At 34.3% G+C, this 27,183-nt stretch overlaps 1 protein-coding gene across 4 annotated transcripts in view; it reads right to left on the bottom strand.

Annotated features, from left to right (window-relative positions):
• Window positions 1-22,571, bottom strand: part of tp53i11b (tumor protein p53 inducible protein 11b) — a 131,021-nt gene extending 108,450 nt beyond the window's left edge. Inside the window, exon 1 of one of the 4 annotated variants that reach the window (XM_073929151.1) lies at window positions 22,426-22,571. The gene's annotated coding sequence lies outside the window, so the exon portion shown is untranslated. 4 annotated transcript variants of the gene reach the window in all.
• Window positions 22,572-27,183: the final 4,612 nt, after the last annotated feature.

The raw sequence follows: 27,183 nt of genomic DNA, 5'->3' as shown, positions 1-27,183 counted from the left end.
GGTACAAAGTAACCTTATAGCAAATACATCTTTTATTTTACAGAATTTTTTCTTAATATATCATTTCTTATACATTATATTATTTTTAAATTGCTAAAATGTCAACATAAGTCACTTTTAAACTTTAAAGTTGAATTTGCAACATCAAACATCCAAAGAGGAGAGATCAAGGCCCCTAACGAGATTTACAACCATAGACTGTAAAAGATATGTTCTTAGTATCCGTGACGTCACCCATAAGTTTCTGAAGAACCCAAAAGAAGCTACCAGTAGGCATGGCCAACCGCTGCCATTTTGTTCATGTGTCATCGCACCACCCTGGGAACACCAAAAAAGGACAAAAAGGCGGAGATACAGACGCCTGTTAGCATTTTGCTTATTACTTCATTACCTGTGACTCGTTTGTGTTCTGACCACATGTGCTTGGTTGTTCACTACATCAAAGTGTTTAGACTTTTAAAAACACTGTTGTAATATGTTTAGCCACTAAAAATTGTTCTTGTGATGTTTTTCTACAGGTGGGAAACGCAAATTACTACCCAATGCTTCAAATATAGTCTTAGTAAATGCAAGGCTATTAATAAAATCCAGGCCTAACACTGTATGACAACATTTCAAAATGACTGTTTTATAGCCCACAGCTAATCAATCTGTCAGATTCTGCAGTGCATTCAAGTTCTAAAGAAAATAATAAATGATAAATAATCTTAAATAAAACAAATATATTCATAGAGATGGTACAAGTATATAATTTCACTCACTTGGGACACGGAGGCCACATGAATGGTTTGTGAACACAATTAAGTGCACACAGCATGCCATATCATCTGATAATCCAAAAAGCAACTGACTGTGCCAAGCCACATAAAGCAAAACAAAAATACAATGTATATGCAGAGTTCAGCGGCTAATTAGCCGGAATCAGCTGAGATGATCTAGCTGTCACTCAAGTGCCCATTCCCTAATTATGCTGACTTAATATAATAATATAAGGAAATAAAAAGGAAAAGGATGATTTATAAAAAAATTCCACCCTCACAGTTGTCCTGAAGGGTAATATTAGCAATATGAACCAAAATCATTCAATGTAACAGGCTGTAAACACTCTTTTTTCTGTTGTAAATTTGAGCATTTTAAAAGTGGGCTCAATAGAAATGTGCTCTATTTTGAAGCCCGGATTAGCTGAATTTCGATGAATTGCAGTTGTAGTTACTTCTGTATTTGCTACACAAGGGAGAGCTGGAGGTCGACGCTTGTTCACAATTGTAAATAAATAGAAAACACTCGAGAATCACAGAATATAGAAACATTTTTTGCAGAGCAGGTATTGGTAAGAGTGAAACATTATAATCCTCAAGTGCTCACTTTTGTATAATAAAGGCAAAAAATGTCTGAATCTTAAAAATGAACATTAAAAAGTCAGTGTGATGTTTACATAGCAAACTACACTGCACACAAACAGGTGGCTGCTAAATTCCCATTTGCCATATCCATCTTCAAGCTCATTTATCTAAAAGCTCAAAAACAAGGATGAATAGACCGAGGGCATTGAAGTGAACAGATGCGATAGAGATGAAACGTGAACTTGAAGAGCAGCTAATTTTGGAGATTTACTGTACTTCTCTGTCTCCCTTCCATCACACACGCTCAAACACTGCCATGCAGCAAGTTCAACGATGAATCACAAACATAGAGCACCATTGAAACAAATGTGAAAGAGATTTGTGTTCACACTGCCAATGAAACACGACACTGGCGCACATAGCACACAATGTTCTACTATGATCGTACATTCACTGCTGTCACAAAGCCTTAGTTGCGTCAAAACAGTGCTTCTCTTTGAAACCCTAACAGTTTTGCCCTATAGGCTTGTCCCATTAAGTCCCCATTAATGCTTCTTTTATAAGGGTCTGACTGTAAACATCACCATTCATTTGCAAGGCAGATATAAAACTCTTTATACAGCAGAGTTATGATGAATTCAGCAGAATATTCTTCAGTCATGCTCAAAAGAACTGATAAGCTTCCCACTGCAGCCACTATGCTTTAAGACCAAATTGATGATAGAATCCCACATAGACTCAATGCTCAGATATACTAAGGAAGCTTTGAAGTTTCCTTTAGAACTTTGATGTCCTTCAACTACAACATGGAACAAATCAACCAAGCCTTTTTTGTCTTTTTTGTCACACAAGGAAACTTCAAACAAGCTCATTTCAAACTACATTGTGTAAAGCACAATACAAATGAAATTGACTTGACAAATAATCATTATTTTGTGCTCCTGAGGAGACTGTAGCAGTGCCAAGTCAAATCAGGTCAAGTCATCTTTATTTCTATAGGGTATTTTGTAGGGGTGTAACGATACACAAAAGGCACGGTTCGGTTCGGTTCACGGTCTTGGAGCCCTGGTTCAGTTTGGTATGGTTCGGTTTCTGTTTGCTGTGGGGTTAGGGTTGATGTCATGTTAACAGCAATGCTAAGGGACAATTCACTTAATAACAAGAACATAACTTTTTCTTTATTAACTTTGTCATCGCATTTTTAGTACAGTCAGGATACCCAAGTAAACAACTAGAATTAAATAAATACCTCCAATATAGACTATAGTCAGAAAAAAAAACTATTCTCTTTAGTGCAGCCATCTTAACTAAGTAAACTAAAATTAAATAAATAACTGCAGTGTAGACTAGTGAAAGATCTTCTTCAAAAACATCATAATATCCACATTCTCCGATGAGAGGCTTGATCTCTGTGCAGACACAGACGCTCATTTTTAATTATATGGTTTAATTTAGATAGATAGGTTTCTGTTTAAATTGATGAAAAATATACATGTACTGTGTTTGTAAAGTGTTTTTTCATGACATATTCACCAGTAAAATACATTGCGGTTGTGTCTGAAACTAATGTTAGGGTTGTAGCCGGCTGTATGTTTGCCTCACGATCTCTCACTCTCTCTCTCCCGCTCCCTCTATGCCGGTCATTTATGTACTGTAGGTCCACCTTCATGACAGCTGATGCCTGTCATTTCTGTAGGTCCACCTTTTTGACAGCTGATTGGTCAGGAGACCGATCTATCAGCATTTGGCATCACAGCGCGGGAATGTAAAAAGCAATTCAGGAAGAGCGGGAGAGAGAGCGCTTTTTCCTTTGATCTCGTTTTTCTGACATGATTATGATTTTCGTTGTTTTTGCTTAACTTTCGTTTGGGTAAAATTATTTTGCATTACTTTTGCCCACTTTAAGAAATTTTGTGAGGTTTGTACATTTTTATTTCAATTGATTTATATATTATTTTTTAGCTCCGCTCCTTCCCGACAATATAGCTGTATCTCCTCAAGTTCAGTCTTAGTGTAAGGTGGATAGGGAAAATGTCATACGATTTACATTTTGCAAACACGTAGAAAATGTATTGTTAAAGACATCAGGTAAGAGGTGAAGGTCATCTTTGTTTATTTTATTCAGTATATGGAAAAATGCGGCGCACGGCGCTGAAGACCTTTTTTTTTTCTTTTCATCAGTTTTAGCGAGGTAAGAGGGGTTATTCATGAGTTAGAATTGTTTTATTATATTTATTTCTTTTGTTTGTCTTCACTATCACCCCCTTGCTCGAGTTTAACTAATTTTTTGTTTGATAATTTTGTTTGAATTTGTTACTTTATTATATTATTTTTATTAGTGTAAATATTTTTCTTTTTTTGTATATTTGGGCATTATTCTGGTTTTACTTTTGTACAATAAATCACTTTTGTTGGCAGTTCTGTTGCTTACACCCTCACATTGTGAAATTACCCCACTTTTTAAATGTTTTTCCTTACAAGTAAGTTTCGTGAAACAGTTGAGACAGACAGGCGTGCGCTTTGTCTACGACACGAATTCTATTCCTGTACTCAACTGGAAAACCAAAATGTTTCCACACAGATGACTTAAATGTGTCTTGGGGATCTGCAATCTCAGTACTATGTGAAGCAGCCATCCTGCGTCCAGTAGTAACAAGTGTGATGCTTACTCAAGTCACATGACATAACATGCACTAAAATACTAACTTTAGAATATAATATTTAGAACAAATTCTCATCATTACCAAAACAATTTAATCAAATATTATAATAAAGATGTGTTTAAATTGGTTCAATTAGTTAGAGACAAGTGACGTCAACCTCAACAATGGGCCCTGCTACCCATTGTACGCCACGAGAGTTTCGCGATACGTATCGTGGTTGGTGTATCGTGATATTTCGGTTCGGTTTTAATATCGTTACACCCCTAGTATTTTGCAATGCAGATTCTGTCAAAGCAGCTTTAAGTATTGTAGATTAGGGCTGCAAGATATTGGGAAAAAAAAGACATTGCAATATTTTATATTTCTATATATTGTGATATGAATATAATTTCACAATATGACTTAAGTAACTGTTTGGGAAGAATTCACAATGTTACATTGATTGGGATGATATTGTAGGGAAGTGCATCTGCATAAAATATATATATATATATATATATATATATATATATATATATATATATATATATATATATATATATATAAAATGTAATTTACAAATTTAAGCATTTTTAAGCAAATTTAAGTCTTTTATGGTTTTTAGTGGAATATTACAATTTTGAGGTAAAGAAACTCAATTATCAAATCTGAAATAACACTGTATAGTCTTCGTTCGATAAATAATTAAGATCAATTCATCTTTGGTAGCTTCGTATGGTCTGTTGTTCGTAGGTGGGTGACTCAAATAGCCAGAATTGATTATTGACAATTTGACAATCCAGGATCGTTTTGTACTTTAAAACTCTTCCGAGTTGTTGTCATAGCAACAGGTCTGGCAGCTCAAACCTGGTCGGGAGCAGGCTCATTTCATCTAAACAGGATTAGATCGGGTCATTTCAAGCAAAGGAGATACTAAAAGTATGTACCAATTAGGGCTGGGCGATTTGGCATAAAAAAAAAAAAATCTAGGTTTTTTTTATAAAGTTTGACCGATTCACGATTTCCATTTTTTTGTAACTAGTCAACTTAAAACATTACAACGACATGACTGAAGTAACATTCTCTTTATAAGTAACTTGAAAAACCATCTGGTTAATGAACATTGTATTTTTAATGGCCATGCCATACATAAATTGGTCAACAAGGTGTAAATAAATATAAACAAATTCACGAGTTAAATATCAATGCAGAAGATTAGAATAAAAAATATTTGTGTAAATATTGCAGTTGCAGGAATACAGAGGTATTTTTTTGCAAGTTTTGCTGAGCCTACGAAAGATTGGCTGTCAGCTCGGTTTTGACTTTGTCTTCTTCTGATTGACACGTTGTGATGCTGCTGCCTTTTTCTTAAAAAGATACAAGGGAAGAAATGGACTGAACATGCAAACTGTAAAGCCTAATTTAACCCAATGCGTGAAGTTGTGGATGTATAGCAGGAGCAAATAAAAGCACAAGATGTGTGTCTAATATAAAATAATATCATCTATTTTTCTTTTTTCCCCTTTTAAATATTTATCAGTTGATGCGCTTTGCAGCTCTCTCTGTATTATGCTGCCTGATCTATCTGGTTTTCAACTAGGTCTGCTAAATGACGTCATGGGGGCGGGTACTTTCACTTTTCACTGCTACAGCTGCTGCTTACCTCTGCTCGTGTTCAAACCAAGCTAAGATCAGCGGGTTTCGAACTAAGATCGGCACGGTTTTTCACATGGCAATCTTTACGTCCTTCATACATGTTGAGATCGAGTTTATCGACTTGATGAGGGAATATGCCTTGACAATCCACACAGACGTGACTTAGTAAAGTGTGAAGTCATGTAGGATTTTACTTGTGGCATTAGTCTGAATGTAAATCCTCTCGTCAGGCAGTGGTGCAGTGGTGTGAGAAAGGACCAAAGCGTGTTTGATGCAAAGGTATTAACAAAAGAAAAATACACAACTGAAGACACTTAAATGCTACTATTTGTTGTATTTGCACCAGCTCTGCGATGCATGCCCACAACTTAATGCATCGAGTTAAATTAGGCTGTCCAGTCTCTGTGTTCAGTCCGTCACTACCATCATTGAAACCCAGACAGGCAGTCAAGCAGGTCGCACACCAGAAGCGCCGCGACACGGCACGCACATGACAGTTTAAACTATCACACACCAGATGCGCACATTCGCATGATATTTAAAATGAAACTAATCAGATGGCACTCTGTGGCGCTGTAATATGAACTGTGTCCTGAATCGTGGCTGGGCGGCGCCGGTGTGTGTATAGAAACTTATGTTTAGAATTCTAAAATCCATAACGCTTCGTGGTGATGCGTAGCACGTTGCCGAGCGGCATTTCTGGTGTGCGACCTGCTTCATACAGAGAGTGAAACAAAGCGCATAGGTACCATTATAATGTATCAAATTTTTTTATTTAAAAAAAAAATTTGAAAAATTGATTTCTCGATTTTCAAAGCATGAACTCGAATTAATCTGAAAAAATGTAAAAAAAAATAAAATAAAAATAAAAATCACCCAGCGCTAGTACCAATGGCTAATATTTTCTTACAGTAGTAACCTATATGTAATATACACTTGGGAAAATAGTAAAATATATATTTTTAAATGATATATACACATTTATTTAATTATTTAAAATAATTTGTAATATTTAGGTTTATATACATATAAGTGAAAAAATAAAACTTATGCAATCTGCACTCAGTACTAAAACGGCGTGGTTCTCCCCAAGGTAATCAAAGAGAACATTTATTAATGATATGGACTTTTTAGACACAAATGTGTCTATAAAAAGCCCTATTTTAAGGTACCAGCCTAAGTACAATTTGTGTGTGATAATAGACATGCACAATATTCAACAGTTTTTTGTTGGTTTGTTTTTTCTAAAAGAATAATTATGTATGCAGTCATGCACATCTTTTGACAGCTAAAATGCCGCTAATTTGATGATTCGCAAAAGTTGCAGACGACTTTTCCGATATCAAAATGCTTTTTGATGCAACATTCATTTAAATTCCTTACAGTAATTAAGAAACTTAAAAAGGCTATTATAATAAAGAAAATCTGATCTAAAACGTAAAACTAGATAAATTGCTAAATACTCTTGACACATGAAAGGGTAAGGCCTGCAGTCCACAACTAAGGTGAAAAATTATTGCATTTTACATTTAGAAAACAGTTTACTACGAATTTTATGTAATTTTGCTGAGATAAATAATTGAATAATAATCAGATGATGTCAATACGCTCAATATCTGTCATATGTCATTATAGTTCATCCAGACATTTTAATCTGATTCACAAATTTGTTTGACAATACACCCACATCAATATAGTATAGTAATTTAAAGTAAATACTATAGTGTTTTTTTAACCATACTGAAACGGACACCTCCAATAGAGATAGAGATGTGACTTGTGCAATCAGCTAAAATGTTGCTAGAATTGGTTATGTACGGGCAATATATTGCATCACCAAAAATGATTGAGGTCATGTCCATGTATTGTGCAATAAGTCGATATATTGATTATTGAGACAGGCATATTGATGAAAAAATTAAATAAAAAGCCATAACAATATATGCCATTGTGAAACACATAGCATGAAGGCAGGAGAGTACTGCTAAAATGCTTGTAAGGTTTTAGTTTGATCGAGGCTGATTTAGTTCATTGTAATGCCAATGTCAATTGTCAACATCTACAATCCATGTCTATGTATGTCATTCAGGCCAATGTCAACATCTACCTAAAAGCAGCTCCACTGACCCCAATCAAGCAAGTTAAAAATTCACTCATATTGTCAGCATTAATTTACCTTGCATTACAAATTACGTTGCATTTATGTTGCATGCCTAACTGGTTTATTTGTCTGTCATGCTGAATAGCATTTTCCAGATGTAATCTTTAACATAGATAAGGGCAAAATTAGTAACCTTCTTGAAAATTTTTATAAAGTTTTTTGTTTTTTTTCCACATATTTTGAAAATAAAGTTTAAATTGTTCCAGTATATTCTCATTTTCTTATTTTTTTTAGTTTGGCTGGAATATAATGCAAGATAATATTATCAGCTCCCCTTTGCTTTGTTTTTTTAATGCTACAGAACAAACAACTATTGTCCAGTGACTTGACTATTTAACCTAACATGTCTAGTTAACCTAATTAACCTAGTTAAGCATTTAAATTGCACTTTAAATGAAATACTAGTATCTTGCAAAATATGATGTACTGTCATATGGGTAAATTCTAGTGAAAGTAGTTATTAAAACTATACGTTTAAATATGTGTTGGGGAAAAATGTTCTCCGTACACCAGCACTTGTGAAATGTTTTTAAAAGAACTACAATTTCTCCAAAAGGGTTAATAGTTTTGAAATGTATTCTCCTATATTTAAATTTACTCAAAATTTGGAAGCCACTTTGCCTTCATTATCAGCACAGATTCTGTGTGGGTTGCTGACTGGTTCTCCTTAAAGTCAATCCAATCCAGTTTCAGTAGGGAATCGTTGACAATGTGAAAATTGGCCTTTACATCTAAAAACTGTGCCAGGCTGCAAAAAGAAAAGTCCAAAGTTTCAGAAAGATGTATGTAATTTTTCATTAAGACTGATGTCCACATAAAAACGAGAGATGTGCATTAAAAAAGCATACAAAAGTTTGGTGTTAGAAATAGTTTTTTAAATGTTGATCTAAAAAGAAAGACTCTTATAAAAAGCTGCACTGATGGTCTATGAATTTTTTGCAATGCAAAAATTGTGAACCAAATTACAGAATCCAGTAGTAAAAATGTTATATTTTTGCAAATTTTAGAACAATAAATCAAAAGCATGGATTCACACAAATCAAAATCAAGATAATGACTTGAAATTCTTATTATTGTTATTGTTCTTATTATCATTAAATAAAAAATATATATATTCTTGAGATGCTAAAGCTGGATTTTAACAGGCATTACACCCAGAAATCACTAGAACAGACTGATTTTGTGCTCAAAAAATAAATAATGACATTTGTTTCAGGATTTTTTTTTTAATCTTAAAACTTAGTCAAGTCTGAAACACAGAACTTAAATCTAAGATCTGCAGAAATACAATGTGCTTGTTCAACAGTGCAAAAGAACAAAGAGGTAAAAAATATATTTTATCAAGCATTGGAATGTTATTGTTGAGTGCTGCTCAGTCTACCACTAATCCAAAGGAGTCAAATAACAGTGTTTCCACCCAAAGCATGGATTAAATGTTGAACTTGAAGTGGAATTACTACAAGTACATTCCACAGAGCTAAAGAACAGAAAACATTTCTGAAGTAGATCTAAAACATAAGAGTGGGCCATGTACTTCCAAAACCTTAAAAGACACCCAAAAGATTAATCAATCTGCATTAACAAGAACTAAAAACCCTGCCGAGTCCTTGAAAAGATTACAGAGAACAGAACTCTGGCACCAGCGTACAGAACGCTAGATGCTCATGTGGTACTACAGTATTTTAATTGCAAAACCCAAGAGCATTTCACATGAAAATCACTCCTAGAAATGATATCAGTATGTCTCCGAGCCCCGTATTGCTTTGCTTATTGGTCGCCACTTGTATCAGACGAGTGAGAAAGGTCCACTGGGTAGTGTTAGAAAAGCACACAATCATTCTCACCAGCGATGACAGCAAACTACAGCTGAGCCGCAGCTGATAATGATGGCCCACCTGGATACAAAGCTTGCAGGAACAAACCAAAAGAAAATCAAAAGAAAGCCATCATGTTTACGGTAGCAATTAGTGCTAACCATGATAAACTACAGAGGGTTTTCAGGTTTTCCAAGATTTTCACATGCTAGTTTGCTGTTGTCAAGCTATCAACGTAACATTTTCACAATCTAAACCTTGTGCTGGCTCAACAAAATAGGATGCCTGAGGAGTTCGTAGCCAATGAAAGCTGCTGCAGATTCTATAGAAGTTCTAGCTACCAGAGACTATTCAGTGCATAACCTTTTCAATTTTAAATGTGCTTCGATGTGTTATATAAATTTGTTCATTAACCTTACCTGCTTGCTTATTGTAAAGTCTGCACAATAGAACAATAGATGCCAGTCAGAAAGCATTGAAAGAGCACAAGGCTTAAAGGGATAGTTCACCCAAAAAATTAAAATATACTATATAACTCACTATCTACTCACTCCTCGAGTGGTACAAAATCTTTATGAGTTTCTTTCTTCCTTCTGTTGAACACAAAAGAAGATATTTTGAAGAAAGCTGGAAACTTGAACCACTGACTTCCATATAGGAAAGATAGATACCATTGTCCTGGTTACAGGTTTCCAGCTTTTTTCAAAATATCTTCTTAAACAGATTAAACTAACTCTTAAATGTTTGAAACAAGTAAAAGTAAAGCAATTGATGACAGAATTTTGGGGTGAATTTTGCCTTTAACTTACAAACCGCAGAGTGTGTTAATACAAAAGTGAGGCACATAGGCTGTGTTAAATGATTTACACCACCCCCTGATGGATTAAACCAAACTACTGATGTGTAACTGCAAATTAGAGATTAGTAACAAGTGATTATAAAAGAAAATTCAGAAGTCAATAAATTGGATATGAAATAAATTAAAAGCTTAAATTGTGAGCTCTAATTAGCACTATTACAAAGACCTATGATATTGGAAATATGTGCCACCAATATTTTTGCTAAACATTTAGCCTAATACAATTTCAGCTGAAAATCAACACTAGAGGCATTAACAGTGTTCATACTTCACACTTGTACTTTTGAAGAATTCAGATTAGTGCAGCACAATATATCGTAGAGCATCGGTATTGCAAGGCTAGCACCTGCAATAGTCACGTCGCAAGATCTGCAATACTGAGTTCTGGGGTGCATTTCCCAAAACCATCGTTAGCCAACTAAGATCGCTAGTTCCGTTGTTACAAACATAGTTTGTTGATTTGCCGTTTCCCAAATGCAACCACACCTCTGGAGCTTTATTGGAACTATGTTTAGAAACATAGTTCCTGACCGTGTTCTATTCCCACTTATCCCCCCATGCCTTATTCATTTACAACATTCTAACATTCAAAAATGGAATTATTAAAAATAAAAAAAGCATTCAAGTCATTTCTCTTAGGTGTAATTTACTTTCAAACTATTTTTACAGTTCAGTTTTAGCGATCTTCGTGTTTACAATTGTGCTCCCTTCGCAGTGCACTTTGAAAACATTGTCATTTTGAACACAGCCTCATGGCGAAAGCTATAGGTGACCTTTCATTTAAAAGCAGAATTTATGTTATGTCTTCAAAGCTTGTGAAAACAATAAGCACACATTAATTATTTTAATTCATAGTGGATTATTTATTAAGCATCTGCACTGTATAAGACATGGGCCTGCTGGTTAGAACTTTTTGCAGTGGTTTACATGTGTCAAATTGTAAAGGTAGACTTTGCAAAAAATAAATAAACCATATCCTACTTAATAATAATAATAATAATAATAATAATAATAATAATAATAATAATAATCATCATCATCATCATCATCAGCAGCAGCAGCAGCAGCTGCAGCAGCATCATTAATATTATTATCAAAGTATGATTTTTTTCATTTCAAATAAATAATAAATTTCATTTTATAATAAATAGCCTCATTATTTATTTATTTATTTAAATGATTTACATGATATTAAAATATGTGTTAGCTTTTGTAAGTGATATGTTTTAGAATAGAATGTTATTACCTTCTCAATAATATTAGTAAAGCAAATATAGGCCCTATTTGTGCCATTTACATATATTTCAGTTAATATGGAAAGCAAGTGCATGTTTTTATTAAATCTAATATTGGGTTTCATTTTAAAATGCGTGTAAATATATATATATATATATATATATATATATATATATATATATTGCGTGTAAAACAATATAATTTGCACAAAGAAACTATGGTTTTTCTCTAAGAAAGTGGTTACTCTACCTAGTTTAGAGCATCATTATGGCCGTTTTACGTAATAACTAACGTGGTTCAAGCGATGGATCTGCGATGGAGAAACTATGGGTTTTGGAAAACACTTGTCACTACATGGTTCTTTTCCCAATTGATGCATCTTACTATGATAGATCAGACGCGAGTTACGTTGTTGTTTAGGAAAAGCACCCCTGAATATAGAGAACCAGAATCCACAAGTCAAAACACATAAAATTTGTGGAGACATTGGAGAGTTGAGCCATTATAGAGCAAAATTTTAACATTTTCATGTGCTTTTAAGGCCTATGTGAACATTTTAGGAGTTTAAAGCATTTTAAGAGAACATAAAGTGCATAAAAAAAACAAATTTATTGAATTATTTATATGATGAAGACTATACAATGCTCCTTTAGCATTGACTCTGTACCCGAGTCCTGTTAGACTGTCTCCGGAAAACCATAAATCACTGTTTATTACACTTTAACAATTGCTCCATTGTGTTTATGACTTTAGCTTTATTATTTGTACATAACAAATTAAATAACATATTTTTATTTCATACAAATTATCCCAATCAATCTAAAGCAATGACGTTCCAAAATGAGCTAATGAAGTCATCTGGCAAAATTGTATGTATATCGCAATATGCAATTGCAGGGGAAGAAAATACCCCAATGTTTTTTGTTTTTTTTATATATATATATGTATCATGCAGCCCTAGTTCAGATGCAAAAACCTCTCTCAAACTCTCTTATAAAATGGGCTTTTTCTCAGGCTCCTGTTTGCAGGTTCAGTAATTTAAATTTTTTGCCAAAGAACAGACTCTTTTCATTCCTTTTAAAAGAAAATACCTCAACATTTAAACAATAAACATTTAATTACTTGTGTATTCAAATATTGACAACGTGAGTGTTGGTTGACAACAAAAGAAAGTGACCACAGAATGTTCATCAGCATTTTTCTGCTTTTTATCTTTATAGTTGACATTACATTTACCAATTTCCACAGAATTTAATTACATTTTTAGAACTTTGAAACTGGCACATGCTTTTTATGAGTCGTGTTGACAGAATGTGATAATATTAAAAATAATAACAATTATGTTATGGTCAATCAATCACAATCAAAATGCGAGTAGAAAAAAAGGTGTTTGGATGACAGCAAAGATAAATGTTAGCTTGTCTATGTCACACCAAACAAAAGCAGGTTGTGCCGAGAGAGTCCAAGTTAAAACACCTCAAATCAAACCATGCAATGAATTAAATCCCAAACGACACCCTCTGTAACCTGATAAGGCCATGCATGAGCTTCAGGGGGCTTAGCTGCTTTTGGCTGATACCTATTCCTCTATTTACAGATATTTACCTTCAAAATGTGCAAGACATTCTTTTCTTCTCGCTTTAACCATATTAGCACTGTGGCTAAAATCAAAGAGATTGTTTTCAGCTTTTGCAACAATCCAGTCTCTAAAGAGCTGGGACTGCCTAGGCGTAGTAATCCAATCTGTGAGAAATCCAGGGGAGGACATCTGTTCATTCTGTGGCACAGCAGTGCCCTGCTGACAGAACAGTGCTGGAGGAAATTAAAGCAGAAGCTAAACTAGACCCTCGCTCTCAGGGTCCAATCAGTGCGAACTAACGCAGCATCCTTTTCTCAGAATCTCCCACTTCTGTGACTGATGTCACAGTTATACATAAATAGTCACCATCATTAGCGCCGTGCGTGTTCGATAATCTTTGCTGAATGTGGTTCAGGGTTTTCAACCAGACAAAAAGCTTTCAGGCTATTAATATTAGAATATTTATAGTTTTCAAGCTCAATGCTATACAAAGATCAAGTATTTAAAAAGGTGCAGTGTACATTTAATAAAATCATGGCCAATATTAAGCTGATAATTACATTAATAATCTGGTTACTATTAAAACATGCTTAATAACTTGTAAAAAATAAAAAGAAATACAAAGCAAGTAAAAAATTATATAATGAAGGATAAACTTAAGTGCTAAATGAAATCTTAAATGACATAAATTAATAAATATATAATATCTGCTAATATTCAGCTATATCAAAAAGAAATGAAGAGACCACATAAAACTTCCCAGTGTAATTCTCTCAATTAATGATCTATTGTTAGTTTAAGTAAAACAATATTTTTGGCTTTATGCTATAAACTAATGATGATTTTTCTTCCAAATTTAAAATAAAAATGTAACCATAATAAAAAAAAACTAAATGGTGCCACATTCTCACGTTCACAGCTAATTATATTATGAATAATCATTTGAAGTCAAAATTAATTGTTTCTACAGTGCGCTGCGATGCAGACATGGACAATTCGTTATCAGTTCAGTAATAGATCATAACCGGTTATTACATACTGATGTCATTCATCTCATATGCGCTATGCTGCGGTAGCTTATTAAGGCGAGGGAGGCCAAAATGCTAAAATTACATAAAAACACAGAAACTGTGCACAATTCATTGTGTGTGCATTTGCTGCAAAGTCTCTCATAAGCTATGTTTCCATCCAAAAATTCGAATAAACTTTATGCGCAAAAATGGATTATCGCATAATAGACATGCGAATAAAGCAGCGTTTCTATCCTACGAGTCAAAGCGAACAAAATCGTCACTTCCTGATTACCGGTGCCAAAAATCAACTGTAAAAACAGAATTTGCTGCAGTAGGAGAAGCTGCGTCAATGTTTTCTTCATCGAATAAATGACTTGCGCGTCAAAACGCAATCCTGACACACAGTGAATGTGCGGTGGCATTTGAAGGTGTCAGAAACGGAGCACAGACGCTCTTGATTCTGGAGGTCATTAATAATATAAAAACACTAATACTAAAACGGTGAGGCATTTTAGAATGACCAAAACAACCGTTCAGATGGTTTACAATGTGCTCAGCCTGCTGGTTTGTCCATTTACACACATTTTCATCATCACATAATCTCTTATTAAAAAATCACATGACCTTTTTTAATGTACATACTGAAATTTGTGCGGTAAAAGTAAAATCCTACTCAGTTATTTTCAAAATGTATATGCATCATGGCGTTTCGATCAATCATTTTTTATGCGCATATGCAAAATAGTGGATGGAAACATAGCTACTGACACTGAAGTTACAGCAGACCCACTATTTGAATGCGATTGAAAAAAAAATGAAAGTAAACTCCATTCCTCTCTCTTTCTCTCTCACTGTGAACTGCTAGTATGACGTTTCCTCTCCTCTCAGCTGTTACAGCGATACATCTTGATCAGACATAAGCGCATGTCTTAGTTTTCTTCACAGTGTCGATCATGGATCAGCTGTGATCACCACTGTTGTTTATTAGTGACACTCATCGGTAAACAGTGCCAAAGCGTTACAGCCAATCGCAGCCCTTTCTGTTGAGCGCATGACCAACCATAAGGGTGTAAGAACTCACTAGACTGGGCTCATAAAGTGAGCATGATATTTACATTTGATTAATACATTTGCTATAAATTATCTTGTTACATACATTTTAATAAAAGAATTCTTGTGCTGTGAAGTAAAATATACAATTGTTTATGGAAAGAATCGTCAATGCACCATGATATCCAATTGAATCGAAGGCATGATTATTGTAAACAAACCAAACTGTGAGACCATTGGAGGTCCACACTAATGATTATATTTTTAGGTAACACAATAACAAATGTTTTAACTTCTGAATAAGCTACCATTATTGGTAAAAATGACCCTGATTTTCAATAGGAAATAAGAATAGTTGTGGACAAAAATTGTTCTCACACTTGTGATAGTGCTAGATAAATCCTCATTTTATCTCATATTATACTAAATGTGAGGGGATCTAGACTGCACACTGGTTTTTCAAGCAAAAAAATATCCGTTCAAGTCTCATGAAATTTCACAGCACTTTTTAGCGTGACAAGAAACTATAAAAAAATATATTACTTCTACACTGCAGATATTGGTTTACTAAACCAACAGGGACACATTGTGTACCACAATTTGACTTTGAAATTTTTTGGGTGTCAAATTACATTGAATTAACCATAAATCAGCATCTGAAAAAACAACATCTTCTTGTGAAAGTTTCACAAATATCTTTATTATGTTATTTAGAACTGTGAATGAAATCATTATCCGTGCAGCACAGTTTGACAAAAAAAAAAAAAAAAGTGCCTGCAAGAACATTATCCAAAATGACATTGTTTTACTTGTGGCACATTTCACGTGAGTTTAAATGTTTAAAAACTCAAGTAGTTTGGACAGAAAAAAGTTAAACATTACTGCAATGTAAATGACCACTATCAATAATCTGCCCTATAATTACAATTTGTGCCAAAAAAAACTGCCTCTGTTAATTTCAGTTTGAAAACGTATGTATTAACATGTTTTTCTTTTCTGGAGTTTCACAGAAATGCATAGCCGGAGTTGCATGTTTTGAATGAGCCACGATTGAAATGATCTACAAGAAAAACAAGGAAACATTGTATACGCAAAGACATCAATAAGGAGAATTGTAAAATGATTCCTGAGGGCAAATCATATCGTGTATCACAAGCCTTTTGAGCTCACCAGGACATTATACAGTATTTGAGCACAATATATGAATAAACAGGGGGAAAAACAAACAACTCGCATTCAGACAATTCATCAAGTGTTTGCAATCAACTGCCTGATTGTATGTATACTCGAGTAAACTGTCTGGATGAGAGTTTTCCCCCCTTTTTCCATTTTAACTGAAGTGTTTGTTGCATTTTTATTTTGATGCCATTCATATACTAATTTAAATATTAGTTTCTGAACTTATAACAGATTTGATTTGATACTTTTTAATTAAAAAAATACATTATAACATTAGTTTCTTTTTTTCATTATCTTCACTGCAGCATTTTCTACTAAACTCTTCACCACAAAGGGCTCTTGAGATACAGCAGTTGAAGATTGTTTGGTCTGAGTATCTGAAAATATTGTGGCATCACAGTTTCACAGGACAGTGCTTGATAAATCAACCCAGTGATAGAATAAGACATGACAGAAAGCAGGTCACCATCTGCTTGTCTTACCCAGAGTGCTGTGCTCTCAAGACTTGCGACAGTGTCATTTATTTATTTTTTTCAGTAGCATTAAATTAGCATCATCATCATCATCTTCACTGTGATACTGAGAAGAACTTAAAGAGAAGCAGGTAAAAATCTGTAAGCAACCCAATGGAAAAATGTCACTTTTTACAGGTCACTTAACAGCACAGCAACCCGGAAAGGTCATCTGTTATGGCGATATTTCATGTAACTCACCATAATCAATCATAGACAGAAGCTTTGCACACAAGGAGGTGTTTTCCCTCATATTTCCACCACACTGACAGCCAGGGCATAACTACACATTCTGCTCTCATGAGACATTTGAACTGCACAGAAGGCAATTCTGGCTTTGTGTACATACTATCTGGATTTAGATCACTGTGCCCTTTCAAGGCCTCTATTTCAAACAGAGCAAATGGTCAGTATCTGCACCTTATATAATATGCATAGCCCCTGCCTCCTAATGTTACCATGGTAACAAAATCGGGACGAACTGGATTCAGATTGCTCCTCCTTTGAGTAAGAAATTTCCACACATTCACCTCCCACACCTGTCTCCAGAACCAAGACCTGGATAACACGCACTGAGCAACTGCAGCTTTAAGGTGACAGTTTTCTAAATGATTTTAGGCTGTTCATGAAGGGCTTTTTTCAGTTTCATGAACAGCGAGTCTCCTGGATGCACTTTTAAGTTTTAGGTTTATCATACTTTATCAATTTGTTCCTGCAGATTTCAATTACATATTTTAAAGGCTGTTTTCTCAAAACAAGTTTTTTGTAGTCTCTAAAAGCAGGGAAACACAGAGAAATTTCTGAAAATGGTAAAGATCATACATCCAGGCCAATGTCACAAGTGAGTTTATGTAAAAATCGTTTGGGTTTGATGTACATGAGTAATATCACACTCGTTGCAGTGCCATATGGCTGTATATCGGCACTAGGGTTGTAACGGTATGAATTTTTTACGGTATGATAATCGTCTAAAACAATACCACGGTTTGACGGTTTCGCGGTATACGGTATGTTACAAAATAATAGAACAGTGAAGCAAATTTGACTTTTTCCAAATAATATATTTTCAGTTACTATAAACAACACCACTTACAATGAACAAATAAAAAATAAGAAAATAATAAATAATGTGTCAAAGTCCAAATAAAGTCCAAATAAACATGGTGCAAATCCTCAGTAAAAAATAGATATAAATATTTACTATACTATAAATAGTTACATAACGAAACTAGATTCAATATGGAACATCCTTAGGTTTTATGTGGCAGCATGGATATGGTTGTCTGTGGATATGGATTTGGATATGGTTGTCTGCAATGCAGACAAACAGCTGCACCTTCATTTGTGTCTTTTGAAAACAGCAAGAGCAGCAGTTCGTCTTTGCTGTGTCACTGTTTTGTCATGTTTCTGTGCTGCTGTGCATGCAAAAGTACTTAGTATGAGAATTATTTCATGCAAAACTTTTTTTTTTTTTTGCCGCGCATAAATGTATGCCTATCTCTCATTCCGTGTTGTTCAAAAAGCTCATGTTGGTCCACAAACAAAAGCGAAACCTATGCTTATTGGTTGTGATATAGCGAGTTTGAACCAATCTGGGCATGGAGGAGGGATAATGCATCAATGTATCATGTCTGGTTTGTCAGGAGACACCGTGACGAGCGTTTCTTTGTCAAATCAGCGTTGTCAAATTTTGATGACGTAACCGCACTGATTCCGGAGCCTCTGAAAGTCCGCGAATGTTATGACAACACTGGAAAGCTGAGATTCTCTTCTTTATGCCAATCTTTGAATTGTATGGATCGGATCAGCGGATCAAAAGTTATTAAACAATTAAGTGCATTAGTGTCCCACCAGTGATGGTATACAGCAATATCACACTGCTACGAGTGTTATATTGCATTTATACAACAGTTTGATGGAAAAATAGAGTACATTAAAAAGAAAATCTAACACGGAGAGCCTAAAAATCCTTTTGTGTGAGGAACAACTTTCTTCCGCCATTCATTCACTACGACTGATGTCAGAACAGCAGAAGCTGTGACTAAATCACCAACGTCACTTTAGAGCTAGTATTTGAATGATTCTCTAGCATATTATTTAAAGTGATGATGAAACAGGTGATTTTGCTTACAATTATAAGGCCGAACAGCATGAAATGCAATCATTTCCCAGTATTTTTTTTTTCTGTTGCAATCAGAAGATCACAATAATTTGCCACAAAATAAAAAGGCCAAAGCAGTGCAAACACAACCAGATTACCGTTTTGTTTGTGATAAGGAAAACGCTAAACATATGCGGGCATTTCTTCTTTCTTTCTGTTTACTGAACTAGTCTGCAGTAAAAAAAAAACAAGACTCATTAAAAACAAACAGATGGCCAACTAAAACGTAACTCAGAGTAATACAAAGAGTGGCCAACACAAAACACATACATTCTTGATATGCGAGTCCCATCTCACACTTAATACACTACAATTACTATGGTATAAATACAGCACTACAACATACAAAGAGAGAGATCGACTTAGAACATCACTTACCAGATTTATAATAATATGATTAGCTGTAGATTAAAAATATGCCAATCTTTTCTCCTCTAAAGGCTGGTTGTGTGATCTTTGTCACCATCTTGTGAATGGACATCATTAACCGCCTATGCTCTACTCAGCATAACAGGCTGCTAGATGCCGAAGCGCTGTATCTAAAAAATGTAAAATATTTTAAAATAGACACTATCCTTATAAATAAAGAGCATAGTTGCAATCTAAACAACTACATTCTTGCCTAAAAAAGCCTCAAAAGTGCATTATGTTGTCCAACAGCTGCATTATTTGTCAAACTGTAGTGAGTTTACTGATCCGCTGTCACTCTATGTGGGCGGATAATACAGAAGGGTGAGAAGGCTGTACGACTTCTGATATTGCAGAGTATTGCACGGCTATCAGCCAATCAGATTGAGAACCAGACAGAACTGTTGTATAAAGTGATGTACGACACAATCTTTGATGGCCCTGTCATGCATAAAACATCATACAGCGCTCGTTTTTCAGTAAGTTCATCCCTCTAATTGGTCAATTTTAAACAGATCAGCTTGTTCATCCACAACCTAACAACTTCCAAACATTTTTTGGCAAATTTATAAATGCCCATAGGAGGAACTTGTGAGCTGCTTGCACAAAAATTGCATTGTGTAAGCCTGCCTCAAAGAGTCCTTATTGATATTACCTTTAAAAAAAATCATAGTAGCACTTAAACGGTACAATAGTCTACCTTTTGAAATAATATGTACCTTTAAAAACAACAATATGGACCCATTTTTTAAAAGCAAGTAGCTTTTAAAAAGGTAGCGCCCACAGGGGCAGCTTGTGTGTGTTTTTTTAGCTAGATGACTATGCAAATTAGCTAATATTTCATAATATTTTTTATTTGCATATTAAAACATACAATTTAGAAAACTTGTAATACAAAAAAAATTTATTAATTATGCAACAACTGCAGAAATGTGACAATGACTATTAGCTTTTACCCTATTCACCTTCAGTTTCTTGCTTTAATAAAAAATGAAGCTCAATAACTAGTATGGACTTTGGATCAGTTTGTATCATAAAACTGGCAAAGCAAATTTAAAATACTCATCTGCATCAGCTGCTTGAAGTATCACCTCAGTGTTGGTTATTTGAGGTGAGATATTATGTGGCAAACCAAACACACAGACAAAAAAACTGAGGGCACTGTTTCAAAGGTGTGAAATTGACAGGAAATGAAGACATAAAACAGTCGGACATTAAGAAAACATTTCCTTGCACCTGTCCTTGCCCATGTTGTTTTACATAAACTGTAAGCAACAATTACTCTCTAACCTTAAACAAAGCATGCTAGACAGCAAGAGGAGACTTCCAAGAACACATTCACAAAGCCAAGAAGATAATTACAGCAAGACTACTGAGAGCAAATACGTGAAAAAACAACAAAGCTCAAATATTGGAAGAAAAGGTTCAGTGTCTAAGCTGACAATTACTGTATGTGTTTGTTTTTTTAGTTTTTTTTTCTTGCATAAATTCTTTAAATCTTGCATAAAAAAGTATTTAAAGTCATGATTTTATGATTGCAATGTAGAAATCAGCTCTCAGTGCTCAAAATCTGGCAGCACATTATAAAAACATTTCCGAGAGTAAACAGTGTAGTGCAACGGACCTAAATGCTGCAGTGATCCAACAACTAATCAAGTGTAGACATAATATCATTATTAATCTCTCTGCTTTCTCCCAGTAATCATCAACAGATTTGACTCAACAAACATGCACACTGTGTTGCTCTTGGACACAATTATAAAGACGATTTAAAACATAGAAATCTTAATTATTTGTATGTTATTATAAAACAATTCTTCATACACAGATACAATTAATACATCAATAAATGAAATAATATTATGATTAAAAATAAATTTGATTAAAATGTACATAATTTCCAATTTAGAAGTTGAAAATGTGTCAAAAATGCACCACATATACCATGTAATGTATAATATATTAAAAGTAAAATTAAAAAAGTTTCTCAGAGATGAGTTGCAGCTGGAAGGGCATCCGCTGCGCAAAACATATGATAAGTCGGCAGTTCATTCCGCTGTGGCGACCCCAGATTAATAAAGGGACTAAGCCGAAAAGAAAATGAACGAATGAACGAATAAAATAAAACAATAGTTACAACCGTCGCTTTATTAAATTAAAGCTCTTAGCATTAACTGTATCAAAGTAAAACGACTTTCACTTCCATGCCAAGCCTGTAATCGCTATAATTTTTAAAAACGGGTTCTTTCAGGGTGGCAGCAATTCGTGGAATTGTTCACATTTAGAATTTAAGTCTATTTTTTGTATGGAAAAGCACCTGTTTCACAGAATAACCAACCTGAAGATAAAAATCCGCGCGAAAGCAGAAAAGTGATTCAAGCAACTCGGTAAGTAAAATATTACAAGTCTTACCAATCCAACCCTGCGCTTTTAAGAATGTACTTTTAAAACAAATGTTAAAACTGTCAATCCAATATCCGTTTGGTGAGTAGTAAGTTGTCGCGTGCTCGAGCGCGCATACCTTCAGTTCTCTCCAAGCTGTTTGAATACTCCATGTACTTCATACAACACATGTTGATCAACAATGAACGCGGGTTTCCCTCGTGGGCATTAAAATAAACTTAATAACGCACGAGAAGGCACTTTTATCATCCCTGCATCATGTCCGCGTCCCTTTCGCTACCACGTTTGCCTGGGTATAATTCAAAGGAGAGTAACCAGTACTCCTGTGTATAACTATGTGAGATGGATAGGTGTAGCGACCGCACAAAGATATTACTTAATAAGAATAAAAAAAATACTATTTCCTCACCAGTATAGTTGAAAGAAGCTTCTGAGGTTTTCTGTGTCTCCGCTGCGCAATGTTCGGTATGTCGTCCGATTATTCTCTTGATAAATTTACATTGCAGTGCTCTTTGGGTTTGCAAACAACCAAGTCTCCGACGGATCTATAACTTTGCCGTAATATCCCTCATTCAGAATATGAGCGCAGCTCTGTTTACCGTAATACTAAGAGCGCTCGAGTACACGTCATGATCAGATTGCTTAGTGAAAAACGAATGAATGTCAAGTCTGTCTGAACAGAATAGCAACTTTTTATTAATATGTGTCATGTCTAAAAATATTAATCTAATCAGTTGGTCTGTCAAGATAACCAAAGCAAGATAGAGAGTTGTTTTTTAAACCCCTGGGTTGTTTAGTTCTTATTATACTGGTAGGGCACAGGCAAGCGTCCTGGCATTAACTACTTGTCAGATTATGCTACCAACACTGTATTTGAATGGTTCTAAGGTTGGGGTTAGGGACTGGAGTGATATTACAGCCTCATATCACACCACTCCACATGTTAATTTTACACTTGTAGAACAATCTGACAATGTCTAAGAGGATTACTTTCTGCCCCACTCACAATAAATTCTAGCACATTTCTGTTATGCTTCAATTAAATGATAGTTATATATATATAAAAAAAAAAATATATATATATATATATATATATATATATATATATATATATATATATATATATATATATATATATATATATATATATATTTTTTTTTTTTTTTTTTTTTTTTAATAGGTATTTATTTTTAACTTAAGGAAATTCCACTTTCTTTGCTCATATTTATCAAGGGTGCCAATAATTTTGACCACAAAAAGAAATACACAAATGTGCTATAATATTTAGAACAAAATGGCAAAACTGAAAAGAAATAAAAAAAACTCTTATACCTAAGGAAATGTGGCCCTACCACAATTTTTGATTTCATGTATCATGTTTTCATGTTGTTTAATGAAAACAACATATCGGTGAACCAGCAATCACAATGAGAGAAAGTGACTTCTTCATTGGCTAAATGTTATTGCTGTAGTGCTTCCATTTCAACCAGCCAAATTTTTATTTAGCAGGATATTCTGAAAAGGCTTGCATTTTTGAGTGTGCATGATGTGGCTAGTTTTTCATAACACAAAAGACTAAAATTCAAGTAAAGTGACTCTTAAGGCCTGTGTATACATTTTTCAAGCATTCCTTCTCAGTTTTGCATAGTTTACAAAGTATAGACAAGATTACCACATGTGCAGTACCACCTAGTGGACTCAGCCTTCAATTCACATCTGTATGGAAGGTGACACCCTTCATGAATAGACATTAGGTCTGATGTTTTTGTGCAGCATACTTAGATCCCAAAATAACATGATGTCACATATGCAAATATAGTGTCAAATATCATCTGTTTTGTTAGCAGACTTTTGGCTTTGATTACCTGAACCTCTGAAATAATGGCTATAGAGATTTGACTGTGGTACATTTTTAGGAAATATTTTTTAGTACTTTTAGGTTCCTTTATATGATTATTTTGCACACATGTATTACAGAGTACACCATGCTGTGTGCATATTTAGAAGGGACACATTAAGCTGACAGTTGGGCTTCATCAGTTGGTTTAATGTACTCCACTGGTTGACTCTCATCAGGTTAACGTGGAATCTAGTTGTCCTGATTCAACATGTAGAATGGTGTATGCACAGCTAGTGTTTTCAGCCATTGTTGAACTTTCAGTGAAAGGATGTGACTATTTTCAATTTTATAAGGTTCCTTTTACAGTATCGATGTTGTAATTTAATAAAATTACAACTAGTTAAACAGACTTAAGCATTATTTAGGTGTTAAAGCATAAAAAGAGACAAAAGACACAAATACTATATTGAAAATACTGGGGTAAAATTAAATTCCATATTTTAAAGACATGGTGCAGAGAAATAGAATTTAATGCAGTGCTTCTTGTTTGGTCTAAAACCCCCTTTTATACACTCTCAGAAATGAAGGTTTGCGAACTGTCACTGGTTGGTACCTTTTTAAAAGGTACACATTTGTACTTAAAGGGTCTATATTGGTACCTCAAAGTATATATTAGTACCTAAAAATCTTAAGAGGAACACTTTTGTAGCGTTTAGGTACTGTACCCTTGTGGTGTTAATATGATCCTTTCATTTACCTTTCAAATTTGTATCTGTTAAAAAGTACCACCCCAGTGACAGCTTGTGCACCTTAATTTCTGAGTGTATTGTATCTCAGCCAGGCAGTGATAATCTCTGTTTTTTAAAGAAATCAGATCTTCAGGTGACAATTCACTGGAAGCCCTGGGGCCGTATGACTGAATTTAAAAATCCATGTGCATATACCCCATTGGCCATTCACTGAAAAGGGGTATGCACAGTAAGTGTTTTTCAGCCACCAATAAACTTGCAGTTAAAGGTTGTTGTGACTATTTTCAACTTCAGAAGGTTGTTTTTTCAGCAACGATAATGTAAATTCATTCAAATATTAACCGTTATATAGATGTAAGTGTCAATTTAGCTGTTCAAACCTAAAACAAGATGAAAGGTAGCTTATCCGCAAAGTCATGACATTAAACAATGGAATTTAATGCAGTGCTTCTTGTCTGGTCTGAGACCAACTTTGTATCATATCTTAATCAGACAGAGAAGGTCATTGATTTAAAAACAAAAACCTGGTCATAAATGAGAGGATTTATGTTTTCCTGATAATTTTTTGTGTGGTGAATAGTATCAGTGCATGATTGCTAAGGCATACTTGTATATCTATATGTATTATTATTATTTATATTGTAAAACAAGACACTTTTTCTTTAAAAAAAAGGCAATTTTTCCTACATATATCCTAAAAGTAAATAAAGCAGATTATGCTGATTATTATGCTTAATCCACAGAGCCCTACAACTGCATTTTCAACACCTTAATGCAGAGAATAAAACATTTAAGGCATATAAGAGTCAAACGATTAGGCAACAAATGGTGCCATTTGAGAGGCAATATTGTAATCAAAGCTGTTTCTTCAAAGATGGTGAAGAGGTGAAGGCAGTTCCTCTTTAGGCCTATTGATCTCCAATGAAACCAATGTTTTCAAGTGCGCTTACTAGTTAGAAATGGTGTCATAAATGAACTGTTTCTGTTCACTGAAATAACCTTGTGCACCTTAAAATACCTTATTCTGACATGCTTGCACACTATTTGCCATTACAGAAATATACACGTGAGAGTTGTTCAGCTGTTGACTTTGTAGTAAGAAAAGCGTGCATTGGATTTAGTTGGTACATGAAAGCAACCCACATAGATTTCTAAAGGAATCTCATGAGACACCAACCCACACACACTTTAAACAGAAATGTCTTGACAACATAATGTTCAATAATTCAACGTCAATATATACTAGCACAAGATGCTAAAAAAAACTCTTTCAATGTTCTCTTTTTCCAGTCATGCAGACTTGAATAACATTATATAAGCATGTCTCTATCATTGCGAGCTCTAGTGATAACAGTTTATGAGTTAAATCGGACATGTTACTCAAGAATGCATGTAAGTAAGAATGTACTGTTTGCTAGACAGAGATGGTATGAGAAGAGAAATAGTTACTTATTTCCTCCAACTGCATTCCTTAATACGGTTTGACCCCAGTCTTTAACTTTTAAATCTATTTAAGGGAAGGAATGAAGCGTTACGCAGCTTAGTGTTTAAAAAAATATGCCATCAAAATACCAAAATCTCTGTCTGTCAATTTAAAAACAAGTTTGTAATATTTAGTCGGCTACACAAATGTTACTAACACTTATAGTTGTGGTTTATAACTGTGGTCTGGATTGAGTCATTACTCATGGCAATTAAAACGATTATAAGGATTCTGAGATTTTAATGGGTACAGTAATTTGCACACTGAGTTCAGAGCTTCTACCCACAAGAGCCGGATTACTGAATCTATGGTGTTGAGGGTCATTACATTTTAATGCCTGTTTTGCATTGTGAAAAAGGGGTTCCAGAAGCAATTACGAAGTAATTTATTAGTCACCTAGAGGAAGAACATGTTTCATCAATCTGAGCTGCACATTTCCTGACTGGAGGATTTATTTATTTATTTTTGCTGCATTGAGGTTTATCAAGACCTTCAGCCTTCATTCTGTTGTTGGAAGCAACAGTTTATTTTCATGTCTTCTAATCTTTTCTTAAAATGTGGCACGTAGAGGGAGCTAGAATTTATTTATTTAAAAATGTTTTTCAAAGAAATAGAGAGGAATGTGAAAAATGTTACAATCGTCCTCAGTCTCCCAATCTTGTTGTCTTTATTTTATTTTTAAATTCACATTTCCAATGTGGAGGTTGCTATTTTCCTGAAATACTGTTCAGTTCTTGCCTATTATTAGACTACAATTGATATTTGAATAGATGGATCTTTCAGATAATAATGATTCATCATTTCGAGACTATTTCACTTTGTGTAATTAAACTGAAGGATACATAATAAGACTGTCTAAATGTCTGTAATTTTACAAACAGCCTATAATTCCGATATATCTTCACAAGATCTTTGCAGTAGTCTGCAGGGAAATGCATAAGCAGTAATAGATTTCAGTAGTTGTCATCAGTTCTGAAAAAGAAAACTGTGTTGATAGTGCTGTTGTTAAAACGGTACATTATTTGTTTCACATGCAACATCTTTTAATCTCTCAAAGAGGATAAAGGAATTTATATATGCCAGATCAAAGCCTTT

This window comes from Danio rerio, chromosome 18 (assembly GCF_049306965.1).
Source record: "Danio rerio strain Tuebingen ecotype United States chromosome 18, GRCz12tu, whole genome shotgun sequence".
NCBI lineage: Eukaryota > Metazoa > Chordata > Actinopteri > Cypriniformes > Danionidae > Danio > Danio rerio.
This window is presented reverse-complemented; position numbering and strand designations above follow the sequence as displayed.